Raw genomic sequence first — 15,645 nt, forward strand, 5'->3', positions numbered from 1 at the left:
CTCTCTGGCTTGGACTCATCTTCACTTTCTGTGTTAAGAAAGTCAATTTAGACTTGTTCCTGCGCCTTCCTACTGTAGACCCTCAGGTTTCTTCTGTTCCTTGTGAGCAAGAGGTTCAGACAATTTTTTGTAGAATTGAGAATTGATTATGTTCTACTTTAAACATAAAAGCCTTTACTCATTCGTTTGTTCTGATGACTTCATAGCACTCTTGATTCGTGGTGGTGGTTGATTAAGATGCATCATTGTTTTATGTACCACTTAGAGGGAAAAAATGCTGTCCATCTGTGATACACAGTTGATTATAAGATTCTTCTCAACTTATGAGATGTTTAAATGTTGGGGAAAAGAAATGTATGTCTTAGAATCATTGTCCAGCACCACTGTGAGCATACAGACCGAAAAATATGTATAGGTTCTAAATCTCTAAAATTCTTAGAGAGACTCATTTCCCAGTTAAATTGCAGGGACAAAACGCATCACCAGGAACTTTTTGACTCTATCTGGCTTTCCCTGACACTCACGCATCTCTCTGTTCAGGATTATCTGACCATACCAGCCACCCGCCAAAACCATTCCTGTCTTGTGCCTTAACTCAGGTTGCTTTCTTCACAGATCTCTCCACCGGCCTTTGTCCTTTCAAGCCTTTCTGTTTACTGCAGTCTTCATCCAGTTCCTCTACTGAAAACCTCTCATGCTATATATACAGTATTCTGTACTCAACAGCTTGACACTTTACGTGTATTATCTAAAATTGTCTGCCGTTAAGTTTGTGTGTGTGTTAAGCGGTTCTATTTAAGTAAGATTAAGTACGAACATGTATACTTTTCGTTATCATAATGCATATTAAAAAAGTGCTGAGAACATAGTAAGGCATTCACTCAAAATTTGTTGATTGATTTTTTTGTTGTTTTTTTTTTGGTTAAGGTTTGGTAGCACAGATCCCATTGCATGGACCTTAAATAATAAGCCTTATAATAAGACTTCTGTTTGCTATTTCAAAAGTCAAGTTAAATTTTTCTTGGAAAAACAGGTGTATTCTCTATTACCATCAAGGAAAATACCTCCAATGTTAGTAGACTTTATATTTTTAAAAAGATTCTTCTAACAATCATTATAGAAATGCATAGAACAAACATATCTTTAAAGGTAATTCTTTCCCAAAGCAATTGGATTTCAAAGGTCTTTTTATTTATTTTTTTAAATTTTTATTTATTTATTTTTGCACATAAAGGGTTTGTTTTAAATGTTTTAAGGATAGGATAGAGTTACATCATAATTATAAAAATTACTTACAGCATTAACAGATTTATATTGTTTATACTTCCAAATGCAGAGAACAGGGAACTGTCTACACATTGTATAAAATAAAATTAAAAATGAATTCAAGCTTGAAAGATGAGGTCATTTACCTAATTTTAAAATGCGAACACGAAGACCTCTGAACTATACACATTCGTTCAAACTGCACTAATGATGGAAAATACAAAAAGCACAGCATTTCCAAGGAACCACAGACATTTCGACCGTAATTATTTTCTGTTACAATAATTCCTGTCTTGTCTTTGGAGAACTTTCTTTCTTTTTTTTTTTTTTTAAGACAGTCAGCTTGAAGAATGTTTTCAGGCACTACAATTTGTGACAATCAAAACAGTCTTCTAATGGGTCCACAGCTTTCAGAGATTCAAGACCAATGCCTTTTGGGGTTTGGCACGTAAAACAATAATAGAAATGAAATCTGGTTTAGAAGCAACTGTGATTGTTTTAAGAATGCACAGTCCCTTCAAATGCTGCAGGACATACACAACTGGAAAATCACCTTCTGTTGGCACTACATTTGCTTCACCAGTGCATCTTTATCCTACAACCACTAAAACGCACAGTTAAGCAAATATACAGAAACTGAAACCAAATAAAAACAAAGAAAACAAAAAACCTAAATATATTTAACATGCAATTTTAGTTAGTTACATTGAACATTCCACTTAGAATAGAGCACGCAAAAAAGGATGGTCTGCTTTTAAGGTTTTCCTTTGAAGCTTTACATGGCAGCCAGACATCACACATGCATACACACACGACACAATAATACTATAGCAGGTCAATGAGAAAGGCCAATACATATTATACAGAGTTTCATGTCTTGTGTTGTCACAAGTCCCATGATAATTTTAGAAATTAATGTTGTATTCCTAGAACAAGGAACCAACATTCCAATACCAGGAAAATGGAAGCAATGCATGCAGATCTGAAACATGAGCCTAGACGAAGGCTGAAATACGCGGCCGGGGAGCAGAGTTAGTCATGGCATCAGGAAGTGTGGTTTAAGCCACCAAAAGAAAAAAGAATGGGAAAAAAAAAAGGAAAAACGACAACAAAAAACCCTTCCCCCTCCTTCAACCCTAAAGGCAATAAATGGAACAATGATTAAAATAGTGATGATAGTAAATCACACATCACATTCATTTAGAGAGATCACGCGGTATTAAAAGTTGCTAAAGGCACTTGCAGAAAAACCACAATGCAAGTCATTAAGTAATGCCAGAAATGTTTCAACTGACCCAACCCTCAGGATACCTCCAAAGGACTTTGTTTTTCAGTCTGAAGTCACTGTGTCCTGTTCACGCAGTGCACGCTGGACAACTCCCTCTCTGGGCCACACATGTCCACTTGGGCACGGGGAGCTCGGCTCAGCCTTGAGGTTCACATGCAGGAACTCTTACAAGAGCCACCGGGAGAACAGATGACAGATCTGTAGCATGACACTTGTTTCAAGCACAGGGGGAACATCTAAGACCTGGGTACCCACTGCATGGAGAAGCTCACCCCTGGCTGCCCTCGGTGAGGCACTGGGCATGCTGGAGAGAAGTGGGGTGCTGTATTTACATGGTGCGCGAGGTTACCACCCACCAGCACAACAAGGCACAGCCTTCCTGAAGGCGAAAATGGGCATCACACAAACCTCGCATAGCGCGGCCTTGAAACTACAGAATCTCTTAACATCAAGAACAGCCATGACGGACGTCACACAGACCTGGTGTTTGACTGAGATTCATATGCATTTAAGCTTTCTGCCCAAATCTTAGGTAAGATTTTCAATCTCCACAAGACTGGTTTCACAAACCATCTTTCTCCTAGCTTTCAAACTGCCAGGGACCATCCAAAACAAAGGGATAGACTGACGTTTTGCTTCTAAACGAACCACTTTTGCAGTTCTATTTTAGTTAAGGACAACTTGCAGGAAAGGATTCAATGGCTAAGGGCTGCTGTCAGTCGCACCCACAAGCCAGTGCAGGTGACTGACCCTGATGTGGTAGGACCCACCAAATGGAATGAATCCACATCGGCAGCACGCCATGAGCAAGAACATACAGCACCACAAGAGGTGTCAGGAATTCAAGCTGTTATTTGTCTAGTCATTCTTTGAGGGGAAAAGCCTTCTGACCATAATCATATATCAGTAATAATAGTAATAAAAATAAAGGTATCCCAGAGAACTTGTTAAAAGGCAACACCGCCATTCTTAAACTTACATTTCTAATATAAAAGCACTGTGTTCTTCCAGGAACTTACCAAATACACAGAAACCACTGATACACTGTTGCCTTTTAAATCCATGTGCTAAAATCCAGATTACTAATTTGTACAAATAATGGACCAAATGTGCCATCCAAAATACACCTGCATTACACTGTGTGGACCAAGTACCTGGGCTTTGCTTAAAAAGAAGTATTTATGATAAAAAAAATGTAAACAAATAATGTACAAAGCTTAGAATTAAAGGCAGCCTTTTACCCAGATTTCTAACTGTTTTGTAAAATTCTAATGTGGGTAATTAAATGTCCCCAGGTGATTCATATTTGAATTTACACTTTAAAGCCTCCGGACTGAAATGGTGCTCTGAACTTGACTTTCAAAACAAGCTGAATGTCCCGATGCGCTTCCTGTGCCCAAATTTAATTTTGAATAAACAGCAGTAATGCACTAAATACGCTGAATACAAACGGCTTGGGTCAGCACTCCTGTTAAACTGGAGAAAATTATGTAAGCCCCACTCCAACCCACAAAGAAAGGACTGCCTGTGCAGTGCGTGTGTGTGTACACACAGATCTGTTTGTATGTACATATACATTATGTATGTATACACACAGATATAGATAGGTAGGTAGATATAGATACATATATACCTCAAAAAAAGCAATAACAAAAATACCAAACTATGCTTGCATTGTGGCAGCAGAATAAGAGTGTTAAGCATGAAGGGGAAAGTGGATAAGATCTACTGCAGTTTTAAATGACTGTGATACTAGCTTACCTTTTACCGGACTTGCCTGTAAGTCCCTTCCAAACGGATAGACTTCTTTTAAGAGGAAGGAGTTCCTTACGCAAAATGCTTTGTGTTCACCTAAATCTGTACTATTCAGAACAAAACCAGTTCTGCTGGCAGAGATTGTGGGTTCACAGGGACATTTAAGCTTTCATTAAACTGGAAAGCAATCAAGTCTTTATGTCTACAAATTATACATTTAATAGTTCCACAAATTTGGCAAAGTTCGTGATGACATCTAGGATGTTTTCACCAAATCGTAGACATAAATATGGAAATCATCATCAAACTTGATGAAATAGATGGTTTGGCTTCTACGTGATGAATGACCACGCCAGTCCTTCTGGCGTCATCTTCTTTGGCATATTCCACTTGTTTGCCTACCAGGCTGTCCACAACTTCTCCCGGTTCCCTTTCTGCTGGAGGTGAATCATTAGAATCGGGCATAATGCGAAGGTCACCTTCTTTATAATCATCGAAGAGCTGGTACATGTACAAGACAGGATCTTTTTCATAGGTGATGTAAAACCATGTGTTCATTAGCTCGTGCTAAGACCATTCCCCTCCACTCGTCTTTAGAGCCATCCTCCGTCTCAAACATGTGCTCCACTGCTTTGCCAATCATCGTGTCGGCTAGGTGTGCATCACTGATTCGAGATGTTGCAACTCTATTAGGGAGGACTTCAAGCGCAGAAACTCTTTCATCTTTATTAAGTTCTAGTCCATAAATACAGTCAAATCCATCGTATTTTATAAGATACAGAGGATTTACAGGTACCTGGTCCAGAACGGTTCCTTTCCACTGGGTGATGGGGCCATTCCCCTCTTTCCACCCATGCTGAATCCTGCAGCCTACGATGTTCCTCCGGGGCTGGGAAACAGGTTTGCTCGGCCGCACACTGGTCCGGTGTTTTTTGTGGGATGTTTGTTTCTTCATCATGCTTGCAGATACACCAGCATGGCCTGCATCAGCTCTGGACCGCTGGCCAGGTGTCTTCCCGAATGGGGTCTTCATTCATCTGTATTTAAGTGAGCAGCAGAGCTGCTGGACTAGGATGAAAATCCAGTATGCTCCAATTTGAAACTTTTCACAGAATTTCAATGTTTTTCTTAATCCATCATCCCAAGCGTCTTTGTGTGTGTGTGTGTGTGTGTGTGTGTGTGTGTGTGTAAGTTCAGCAAAAATACGTGAAATCCTAAGTACTCGGCCGGCCACCTAGGCCACCGTCGGCAGCCCGCTGGCCCTGCGGTTCCGCACCGAGCTCCGGCCCCTGCCCGACCGAGCCAGACGGCGCTGCCCCGCCCCCGGCCGCACAGCACATGCGCCCTGCGCCCTCCGATGGCCGGGCGGCCGGGCCGTACTACCCAAAGGTCTTTTTAATTTAGAGTTTTATAGTGCCTTTGGCTTAAATAAATCCAGATGAGCTTTTTATTTTGTTAACTGGTTCGTAAATGTTTTATTTGGACATAAGTCTGTTGTTGGAATTAATTTGATTACATAATGAATGAAGAACAGACTTTGTTTAAAAAACTTTTTTTTCTAACTTATAACGAAAGAAACTGGACCAAGAAAAGAAAAACGTGGAAGTAATTCATTGCTAGGAGTAAACTACTGTATATGGGTAGCATCTGTTCCCCTTCCACTCACCTTGAACTACACATATTCTGTGAATCTTCCTGGTAGGTCCAGTTCCATAGTTAATAATGGCAAATGAATATGTGGCTTAATATTTTGTGAGCATATGGGTTAAAAGGTTTACATCTCATATCATATTCCAAAAGACTGTTAAAATTCTCTGTAAATACCTAGCCTGCCAGTTGCCTTGTTTCTTCACCGTTCTCTCAGCCTCTTTAAAAAATCCCCTCAGAGTTACGAGCAGTTCATGCTTGGCCTTTGGACAGGTAGCCCACAGGGGGAGCTCTTACTATTCAGGCAGCCCCTTTGGAGGGCTTGTCACGTATAGGTAGGATGGGTTTTCATAGGGACTAAACCTTTTTAAACAAAATTAAATTCGTTTCGTCATTTTTTTCTCGTTTCTTTAAACTGAGTAGGAAGGACATCATGAAAAAAGAACAGTGGGTTGGAAGAAGGTTGGGAAAGAGTAATAGTTGAAAAGAAGACTGATAAATGTGCCCTCATAATGTGGTATTAAGTACTCTAATCACCAATAGGGTGGATTGAGAAAGCACAACATAAAATTTCCACAAAGAGGAACTTGACATAATTCTATGAGTCTGTATCATATGTATTCTACAAGACAGCCAGCCTGGTCTCTTCAAAAATGTCAATGTTCAGATTAAAGGAGACTGAAGACTCAGTACAGTGTGGGATCCTTGATTGGATCTGCACTGATAGAGAAAAGCTGCTATAAATTTTATTATTGGAATAATTTGGTAAACCTGAATATAGTCTGTATATTAGTTAATATTCCATTAGGCTGAACTTCTTGGGTATAATAGTGCTATTGTCTTTGATCTTAGGAAATACATACTAAAGTATTTAGGGGTGACAAGTACCTGGAACTTATCTTCAGATGGTTCAGAAAAAAGTGTGTGTGTGTGTGTGTGTGTGTGTGCGCATGCGTGCGCGCGTGCACGCATGCACATGCTTAGTGCTGTATGAGTTTGGGATTTTTTTCTTTCAGACACTTATTTTACACTAAATGATGTTCTATGGGTTTTGCTTCTTGTTTTTTTTCTTCAGGATGAATGGTCATTTGTGACCTCATTTTATTTTTTTCCTTTTTTCCACCTCATTTTGCTAGCATGGAGCTGCTTGAGGCTAGTTCTTGAATTCAGTTCTGTAAACTTTTCTTACATTGCAATGATTAATCCTATAACCTAGGTAGCATAAATATATGCTATTATTGATCATCAGTAGAATAGTGAAATATGGATGGATTTGTGCAATTTCATCACCTCTAAAACACATTTTAAATGCATTTGATTAACATGCCCTTAAGGATGCTAATAATAGGTTCCAAAAAGTGAACCATTTTATAGAAACATTAGATTCTCTAAGTTAGCTACTTAGAGCTCATCAGTTATATTTAATAATTTGTGAAACATTTACTTGTAAAGCTGGTCTGGGAGTGCCATTGAATGTAAATTGAGGTGCAGAGTTCTCTGGTCTGTGTTATTGCTCTAGAACAGATAGAACAGACCCTATATGGCAGAGGTCAATAACCCACTGTTTTTGAGAAGTTTGAGAGACTCTTTTCAATATTCTTTAACTTTGGTGGCTTAAGGACCAAGTAACCTTTTGCTAATTGTATCTGAGTGCTTAATAATAAAAACAGAATTATAGAAACATATTCTTCCTGTGTTTAGGGCTGCTTTTTTAAAAATATTTATTTATTTGGTCACGCCAGGTCTTAGTTGCAGCTCATGGTCTCCTTAGTTGTGGCTCATGGTCTCCTTAGTTGTGGCATGCGAACTGTTAGTTGTGGCATGTGTGATCTAGTTCCCTGACCAGGGAATGAATCCCGGGCCCCTTACATTGGGAGCGCAGAGTCTTAACCACTGCGCCACCAGGGAAGTTCTTCCTTTGTTTAAAATGTATGAGATCTGTTTTTTTAATTGAAGTATAACTGACCTACAACACTGCATTAGTTCCAGGTGCACAATATAGTGATTCGGTATTTCTATGTTACAAAATGATGTCTGTTACCATCTGACATAATACAAAGTTATTACAATATTTTCTATATTCCCCATGATGTACATTTCATGCCCACGACTTGTTTATTTTGTAACTGGGAGTTTGTACCTCTTAACCTCCCTTACCTATTTCACTCACCCCACCCCCACCCCCGGCCCTGCCCCACCCTGCAGCCACTTGCTTGTTCTCTGTATCTGTGAGTCTGTTTCTGTTTTGTTATTTGTTCTTTGTTTTGTTTTTTTAGATTCTACATGTGTGAAATGATATGGTATTTGTCTTTGTCTGGTTTATTTCATTTAGTATGATACTCTTTAGGTCCATCCATGTTGTCTCAAATGGCAAGATTTCATTTTGTAAATAAGTTTCAAATGAACTTATTTACAAAACAGAAACACAGAGAACGAACTTATGGTTACCAGGGGGAAAATGCGGGAGGGGAGGGATAGATTGGGAGTTTGGGATTGACATGTACACAGTATTATATTTAAAATAGATAACCAACAAGGCGCTACTGTATAGCACAAGGAACTTGGCTCAATATTCTGTAATAACATAAATGGGAAAAGAATTTGAAAAGGAATGGATACTTGTATGGGTATAACTGAATCACTTTGCTGTGCACCTGTAACTAACACATCATTGTTAACTATACTCCAATATAAAATAAAATTGTTTTTAATTTCATTTTTTAGGGCTGAGTGGATGGGTATGTGGGTGTACCACATCTTCTTTATCCAGTCACGTATTGATGGGCGCTTAGGTGGCATCTTGGCTGTTGTAAACAATGCTGCAGTGAACATAGGGGTGCATATATCTTTTTGAATCAGTGTTTTTGTTTTCTTTGGAAAAATACCCAGAAATAGAATCGCTGCATTGCATGGTAGTTCAATTTTTAATTCTTTGAGGAACCTTCTTACTGCTTTCATTGTGCGTCAGTACATAGTGACTGCACCAATCTGCATTTCCACCAACAGTGCACAAGGGTTCCTTTTTCTTCACATTCTCATCAGCACTTGTTATTTGTTGCCTTTTTGGTAATAGCCATTCTGACAGGTGTTAGGTAATATCTCACTGCGGTTTTGATTTGCCTTTTCCTGATGATTAGTGATGTTGAGTATCTTCTCTACGTCTCTTGGCCATCTGTATGTCTTCTTTGGAAAAATGTCCATTCAAGTCTTCTTTCCATTTTTTAATCGGGTTGTTTGTTTGATGTTGAGTTGTATGAGTTATTTGTACATTTTGAATATTAACCCCTTATCAGATAGATCGTTTGCAAATATCTTCTCCCGTTCAGTAGTCTGCCTTTTTGTTTGGTTGAGTTTCCTTCACCGTGCAAAAAGCTTTTAAGTTTGATGTAGTCCCATTTGTTTGTTTTCATTTTTATTTCCTTTGGCTGAGGAGACTATCCAAAAAGAATATTGTTAAAACTGATCTCAAAAAGCATACTAACTTGGGGCTTCCCCGGTGGTGCAGTGGCTGAGAGTCCGCCTGCCGGTGCAGGGGACACGGGTTCGTGCACCGGTCTGGGAAGATCCCACATGCCGTGGAGTGGCTGGGCCCGTGAGCCATGGCCGCTGAGCCTGCGCGTCTGGAGCCAGTGCTCCGCGACGGGAGAGGCCACAACAGTGAGAGGCCCGTGTACCGCAAAAAGGAAAAAAAAAAAAAAAAAGCACACTAACTACATTTTATTCTAGGAGTTTTGTGATTGGTTTCACATCTTACATTTAAGTCTTACATCCACTTGGAGTTTATTTTTGTATATGGTGTGAGAAAGTAGTCCAGTTTGATTATTTATTTTTGCATGTAGCTGTCCAGTTTTCCCAACACCATTTATTGAAGAGGCTGTTTTCCATTATATATTGTTTATCATAGATTAATTGTACCAGAACTTTAAAAAAAATTGTCGAATCTGAGATTGCTCCTTTTTGCTTTGTTAAGTAGTCTTGTGCCTCATGTAGTACTTATATACTCTGAGGGTGAGTTTTTCTCTCTCTCTCTTCTGTTGGTCTGTCTGACTGTCTCTGACATTGATCAGAAAAGGAAAGTGAACAAATATCCAGAATTTTCGAATAAGCAAGAGATAGAGGAAAACATCACCCTGAGGAGCAGTGATGACAGGGTCTGCTCATGGTTGCTGAGTGGTTGAGTCTGTCGTGAGACAGACATACTGGGAAGACTGACTGAAGCTGGCCTCACCAAGGTGAAGAGCATCATCCGTGGCCAGTGGAGAGAAGCTGCTGATGGCTTCTGCGCTCTAAGAGTGTGATCTCATCTCCCTGTTACGGAGGAGCATGCAGCAGTCAGACGGGAGCTGCCCGTCTTCCCTCTCCACCTCTTTAACCTTGCTCTCTCGGGAGGAGTTTTTCCCTACTGTCAGTCAGTGCCAGTCTCTGCCTGTGTCAGGCAATCCTAGCCTCAGACTTTCTCCATGACTTTGGTGCAACAATTAGCCCTTCCCTAGGATACATTTTCAATTCCTCTTTAAAAAAAAAAACAAAACAACTCTCCCTGGAATGGACGCTGCTGCCCCCTAAGCCATCATCCTAGTTGTCCCTATGTATTTCCTTCCTTTGACCGACTATTTCTTGGAGTTTTTTTTTCTGCTATCTGAGCGCCTCCATTTACTCAGTATCCACTTGTCCACTCGCTCTGCCCTCACCACTCTACTGAATGTGCTCCCTCAAAGATTATTTCTGAGATTGTGAATGCAGGGGCTTTAAGTGTTCCTTTTTCTTGACTTTTGTGCAGCTTTTGACAAGACGCCCTGCCTGTCCCTCACACCGTGGACTGTGATTCCCTGCTTCCACTCTTGCTCATCTCTCTCAGCACGTGGCCTCTGTCTGTGGGTCCTCATCCTCCTCCCGCCGCGGAAACCCACCCAAGGCCTGGTCCTCGGTCTTCTTCATTCTTCCTCAGTAGCTTCTCCCTCTTGATCTTGTCCAGCTCAGCAGCTATGAGTATCTCTGCAGTGTGGACCATGTCCACTTTTCTAGCTCCAGAGCCCATCTTTCCTTTCACAGAGTCCTGTGCTCACCCATCGGTGTGTCTGTCGCTCATACCGTTCCTTCAGCCTGTAATTCCATCTCTATAGCCTTCCCCTTAACGTTTTGACTAAAAGAGATTCTGGTTAAAATATCCTGTGATAAACCATAATGGAAAAGAATATGAAAAAGAATATATGTATAACTGAATCACTTTGCTATACAGCAGAAATTAACACAGCATTGTAAATCAACTATACATCGGTAAAATTTTTTTAAAAAAGAGATTCTGGTTAAGATAAAGAAGCATTTTACTCAGAATAAGGGAAAACTCATACATTACCATCCTCACTCCCACCCCAGCAAAGACTCATTTTGTATTTCTCCTCCTTTGTAAGACTTATCAATATTTCACTTTGACAAATTGAGTAAATATTTCTTTAAGGCTAGTCTCCACTAAGCTGCAAGAGAATAGACACCACACATATGCATCCAGTTCACCGTTGTGCCGATTATAGGTCTTGGCATGTAGCAGGTGTGCAGTAAATTTTTGTTGATGGGAAGAATGAATGAAGTAGGAATTGACCATTAAAGATTTGCTAGTAAGCTATCAAACTTTATCTAGGTAATTAGATTTTTTTTTACATTTCCAAAATACATGTTCTTTTTTATAAGTGTAATGATTAATGTTCAGTATTCTTGAAAAAGTTTAAGGATGATTTTTATAAATCAGTTTTATTTCAGTCAGTGATTTTTAAGGAAATTTGAAGGGTATCTGTTGGAATTAATGTTCCTTTAACTTTCTGTTTTCATTTTCATTGTCATGTTTTTCTACAGCTAAGGCATTTCGAGTATTGATTCATTCTTTTAGCACTGTTAATGTTAGTCTTTGAAAATGGTTTATTGTTTTCTGATTATAGTAGTAACATGCATTCATTACAGAAGGCTTAGAAATACTGAATATCCTCAGTTAAAATTTGGTTAATTTCTTAATACACCTTTAAATATGCATCTGCACACACATGCACATTCATTGTTTTCTCTGTATGCGATTGGATCTTATTGTATATAGTAGCATGTGTATTTGCCTTATACTACAAGCTTTTTCTTTGAAATATCCTCCTAAATGAGATGTGCTTTTTAATGGTTTCATGGTTTTACATTGTGGGAATGTACCATCATTTATTCAACGATTCCCTTACCTTAGCAGGGTTAAACCTGTTGGTATAATATGCAACAATTGAGGTCCACTTAAAATATTTTAAGCTAATATAACATACTTATCAATGAACATGCTTTATTACTAATGAGTTAGCTTTTAGTGGGAACATTTATATTGCCAGTGTATTTGCTCTGTCGACCATAGCAGAATACTGTAGAACTTCTTGCTGTGTCCTCACATGGCGGAGACAGAGAGAGGAAGCAAGAGCTCTGGTGTCTCTTCTTATAAAGGCACTAAGTCCTATCATGAGGACCCCATTCTCATGACCTGTCTAAGCTTAATTACCTCCTGTTATCTCCATATAACATCATGTTGGGGGTTAGGGCTTCAGCATATGAATTTTGTGGGGTTGGGGGGAGACACAGTTCAGTTCATAGCAGTCAACAGTGAGAACTATTTCAGACACTTTTTTTTTACCTAAGTAGCATTTTTAAAATTAGGATCTAGAATTGTTCTCACTTTATATGTGGGTAAGAGTACCTGAAAATCTTCATAGAAAAAATTAAAATTACTCACAATTGCTTACTCATCATGGGTTATATAGTTAAATTATGCATCACTGGCATAAAATGGAACTGTGAAATTGCATGAAATTGCTGAAATGATTGTACTGTCCCATTCCATGAATGTTCATAGTTCCAGAAAAATTGCGAATGGCTCTTAATGTCTTTTAAAATAGTTTATGAAAAGAGACATTAGAGAATTTCCTTTTCTATGTGGAAAATCATAGCCAAGTTTTTGGATGATTATGATCAGTTACTGAAGTTTCTTTTAAAATTAGTCTCGTTCTCTCCATAAATAAATGATACAACTAACAAGGAAGGCTTAGTATCTTATAGTGCTTTATATTTTTAACAATATTTATATAACATCATTTTAAAATGTCAATGATAAGTTGATCTTATAACAGTGTCACTAGGATAGAATAAATACAATCTCCATTTAATATTGAGAAACTTGAAGCTTGGAGAAATTATTTTACCTAGGGTCAAAAATTCAGTTTGGGTCCATTCTGTTACTTCAAGTCATATATCTTCTATGTGTTCAAAGAACATAGAACCATCTATATTACCTTTGTCTGAGAAATAATAATTAATCAGAGAAAGATGCTAACAAATGGTTACCTTTGTAATTATGTAGAAAAGTGAATAGCTAGAAGATACTTTGTATAGTTAAGGTACTTGAAAATTCATATATAGCATTCTCATTTAAAAATAATATAATTAGTGGTATATTTTATATGGTCATTTCTAAGAGCACTGCTAATTTGTTATTGTCCTTGCCATCTTTTTATTGTTCCTTTTTTAAGGTTTTAGAAATTTATTTTAACGTTGCTTTCCTGGAAGATACAAATATACGGTCAGCATGATACTGTATTTATTTTATGTAATATACTTTCAGAATCACATAATTGGTGTTGTCAGTGTATGAGTTGTAGTGGTACAAAGCCTAGACTGTTTAGTAGAGAGTTAACAAAGCTAGTGCAAAATCAGACTTTTTTATTTTTGGCTGCCAGTTTTGGCTGGTAAGATAGCTATGTATAGGTTAGGACAGGAGTTGGTAATAAGGTCTTTTCCACAACTCAACTCTGCTGTTGTAGTGGGAAAGCATCTGTAGGCAATACATAAAGGAATGGACCTAGCTGTGCTCCAATAAAACTTTATTTACAAAGACAAGCAGCAGCCATATTTGGCCTGTAGGCTCTAGTTTGCTGATCCCTGGATTAGAATATATAATGAAATAGAACTTCTCACCATAATATTTCCCTATTATTTATCAGATGTTTTGTTTACTTAAATTCTGTTTTAATTTAATGCTTTAATTCGTAACCTTGATCCCCTTTAATTTCACCTTTTTATTCACATTTTTGTGTGCTCCTGAGCTTCTGTACCTTCAGCTACTTTTCTAGGCTAACATCATCACACAGCTTTCCAGCCTTGTCAGGACACCCCAAATTAAACCAATCTAACATTTGCTGAGTTTCAGGAATGAGTGGTGGTAAGGAAATGGTGATGTTGGATATAAAGAAAAGATAGAATCCCATGGATGTAGGTGGCTTTGGAAGGCTTATTAAAAGAGGCAGAACTTGAGCTGACTCTTGAAGACTGAGGGAAATTAAATTAGAAAAAAGAGAAGAGTATTTCAATAAATAGTTGGCAAGGGGAGGCTCACATGTTGCTTCCCTCTCCCTTTTCATCACCAGTTATACAGAATCCCACCATGGACTGGTCCTTTTCATGATCATTTCCTGGAGCAAAGTGCTAACAGCGTGACTTATTTTCTTTGGGGATCCCATCTCTTGGGATTATCTCTTTTCCTTCCACGTGCTTATTAGTAAGATGAAGAGGGAATGCATGCAGACATGCTCTGGGAAGGTCTGCAACCTGTGGGCTCGACCAGCTCTGTTCCAGGCACTCTGGCAAATGGACTTCTCTCCAGCTGGTTGGTGTCTTTTTCCGTAGTGCCCCTTCCAGTCTTTTCTGGCGTCAGTGTGGTAGACAGGCATGACCCTGAGGGAAGGGAACAGGAAGCCACCCAACTTTCTTGGTTTACAGGCTACCTTTAAGATTAAAAGTGTAAATAAAAGGAGTCCTCCATGGGGATGTGTGTCAGCCCATTTAGGGACATAACGTGGAATTTGGAATTAGGTTTATTAAAAAAGAGAGAGACACCGTGAATAAGTATTTATTTTCCTCTGTGCACATGTTTTCCTGTGGCCCTTGTAGGAGAAGGGTAGTTGTGGCAAGACAGGTAGAATCTTGCCATCTCTCAACCTTTTTTCTTTTGGTATGACCACATCTCAGTTACGCTGAAGAAAATAGATACAGCAGACCTAGCCGAGTGTATGGACAGGGGACTGGGTGTGGAAGACAAAGCCCTGTATGGAGGGAGTGAAGCCCCTGCAGTGGGGCAGCTCCAGTGTGTATTCTGCCTTCTGCCAGTGTAGCTGCAGGCTTAGCAGGCGACAGCCTAGATTTAGCAGCAGGATTTGGAGTTACCAGGATCTGTGGAGAGCCAGGTAGTTTGTCTCAGTTGCCTTAGTCTGCATAAACAAGTTCTCTACAAAAAGGGCAACACTTCCTCATCTTAATTGCAAAAGTATTTGGTGCTGGGACTTCCACTGGTGGCGCGGTGGTTGGGAATCCGCCTGCCAATTCAGGGGACGCGGGTTCAGGCCCTGGTCCGGGAAGATCCCACATGCCGGGGAGCAGCTAAGCCCGTGTGCCACAACTACTGAGCCTGCGCTCTAGAGCCTGTGAGCCACAACTACTGAGCTTGTGCTCCTCAACAAGAGAAGCCCCCGCTCTCCACAACTAGAGAAAGCCCACGTGCAGCACTGAAGACCCAACACAACGATAGATAGATAGATAGGTAGGTAGGTAGATAGATAGATGGATAGATGATAGATAGGTAGTATTTGGTGCTGGACTTCATTTCTGAAGCCAAAGTAAGA

General features: G+C 39.4%; 1 protein-coding gene and 1 pseudogene across 5 annotated transcripts in view; one reads left to right on the forward strand and one right to left on the reverse strand.

Annotated features, from left to right (window-relative positions):
- FAM184A (family with sequence similarity 184 member A) overlaps window positions 1-15,645 on the forward strand; it is a 119,460-nt gene that overhangs the window by 39,361 nt on the left and 64,454 nt on the right. The gene's annotated exons all lie outside the window — the stretch shown is intronic.
- Window positions 4,360-5,405, reverse strand: LOC113609954 (spindlin-1 pseudogene; annotated as a pseudogene).

This window comes from Aethalodelphis obliquidens, unplaced genomic scaffold (assembly GCF_003676395.1).
Source record: "Aethalodelphis obliquidens isolate GAN/ISIS:26980383/991018 unplaced genomic scaffold, ASM367639v1 scaffold3, whole genome shotgun sequence".
Classification (NCBI taxonomy): Eukaryota; Metazoa; Chordata; class Mammalia; order Artiodactyla; family Delphinidae; genus Aethalodelphis; species Aethalodelphis obliquidens.